The sequence below is a fragment of the Hordeum vulgare genome, chromosome 1H (genome assembly GCF_904849725.1).
Source record: "Hordeum vulgare subsp. vulgare chromosome 1H, MorexV3_pseudomolecules_assembly, whole genome shotgun sequence".
Taxonomy (NCBI): Eukaryota; Viridiplantae; Streptophyta; class Magnoliopsida; order Poales; family Poaceae; genus Hordeum; species Hordeum vulgare.
Window position 1 is genome coordinate 148,006,606 of NC_058518.1, and position 2,131 is coordinate 148,008,736.

Below are 2,131 nucleotides of genomic sequence, written 5' to 3' on the forward strand. Positions count from 1 at the left end.
AGTTAACTCTGAAACCATCTTACCTGCTCAGCGGTAAGCGAATCCATCTCGTTGGTGTATTGCTTGTACAATAGATTCACTATGCTTGCCACCTCCGATACCACGTCCCACTTGTAAGCCCAGGTAGGAAGCCGTACAGGGTTGCCGTGGTCATCCCAGGTATTCCACTTTGAGGTTTTAGGGCGTCCAAAAGGGAGGCGTTCCCAGCTCCATATCGAAAGTAGGAGCATACAACCACCAACTCCACCGTCCTTTGTGGACCTGCGACAAGCATCGTCCAACTACAAGTAACAACAAACATGCATCAGTTTAGCAGAAAAGTATAACAGAGAATACTTACTATTAACAATTTATTACCTGCCGATACAAGTAAGCCAGTGCGGCCGAGCCCCAACTGAACTTGTTGTCGAAAACAGTCAATGCCTTCAGCCACATCCATGGAGCATTCTTGCCAGTGCCGTCAGCGAAGATAGTCCTAGAGATGACATACCACATGTACACACGAGCATACGTGTGGATCACCTCGTCATTTACGTTCCGAGGACAATGAGAAAAGTTCACGGCAATCCAAGTGAAAGGAGCGCCGGACGGGACTCTATCTTTCTTCCCTCTATCTTCTACCTCTGGCTCTGGAGGCGACATACCAATAAGGGCCTCCATTTGTTGCCGCCATCCCTCGGAATCAGTGCTCATACAAAGAGGCTTGCCCTCGATCGGAAGTGCGGTGATCATGGAAACATCTTGAAGAGTCACTGTCATCTCTCCGGTCCGAAGGTGAAAACTATGTGTCTCCGGCCTCCACCGATCAATAAGTGCAGTGACTGTCGCAGCGTACAGATTGGCTGTTGACCGACTCACAAGCTGAATGAATGGAAGGAGGCCTGTCATCTCGATGTATGGTGTGTACCGCTCATCGTACTACATTACAGTCGATGCCCCATGAGACCGGATCTTCAAGGGCATAAGCTCCTGCAAACAGATAGGAGTGAGTGATATCATTACATTTTCATCTTATTAAATACATGATTTTTTATCATATGATCTACTTACCATTTTCTTCTCCGACATCAAATAGGCCCGGTGTTCAATGTCGTAAACATCATTCAAAAGCCACGCCATCCTACAAATCACAAAAAAAATACTCATATTCAAAAAAATACTCATCTACTAATTGACTCATCTACATATTACTCATATCCTAACTACTCATATGAATCTACTCATATCCTAACTATTCATACTAACTACTCATATGAATCTACTCATATCCTAACTACTCATATGAATCTACTCATCTACTCATATCAATCTACTCACCTTCAAACAAAAACCAATTCCATTTGGATAGAGAGATGGGAAACGGAAGAGATTACCTCGTAGCCAAGCTTGGGGGATCAATCCACGGAGGAAATCACCAAATCTGAAGGGGGTGGGGGAGGGGATTCGGACTTGGAGTAGAGCCAGCCGCCGCCGGTTTGAATGGGGGAGGGGAATGAGGAGGGGGTGGGGAGGGGGCTGGCCCGTGGCTGTATAAGTCAATGTGTGGTGCCTAAGCGTTCGGCGCCACACATTACAATGTGCGACGCCTGAGGCTTAGGCATCACACTGCCTGGGGGATGGTCCCTCTCTGCCAGGTGGTCGGAGCATGTGGCGTCGACGGCTTCGGCCTCACACAGTGTAGTGTGGCGCCTAGGTGTCGCGCGTCACACAAAAAGGCTAGACGCATGAAATCTTTCGCGTTAGGGTTCACTTCGTGAGTTCTTTCGCCCGAGGGGTCATTTTTGTCAATTTTGCCCGGCTCTTGTGGAGTGCCTTCTTCTTTGACTCACTCGAGCTCAAGTGGTTGGTGCAAGGTCCTTATTGTACAAAGATCTGCATGCCACCACTCGGCCTGCCCTCTTTTACTGATTTTTCATTGATGACATTGTTCATGAAGATCTACATGCTACCACTTGACCGTAGTGACATGTTTTCGTCCTTCTTCTTGAATGATGGGAAGACAGTGGCTAATGCTCCATTGGGTGAGTGAATTCATTTTCAAGTGCATCGACAATAGGCATCGGGCCTGGGCCAGCTGCATGCCAGTTGCACTGTTAGGGTCACATCCTTTCAGCGCATAGGGCCCACATGT

At 47.7% G+C, this 2,131-nt stretch overlaps 1 pseudogene; it reads right to left on the reverse strand.

Moving 5' to 3' along the window:
- Positions 1 to 342: 342 nt before the first annotated feature.
- On the reverse strand, positions 343 to 1,180 carry LOC123408242 (annotated as a pseudogene).
- Between the last annotated feature and the right edge of the window lie 951 nt (positions 1,181 to 2,131).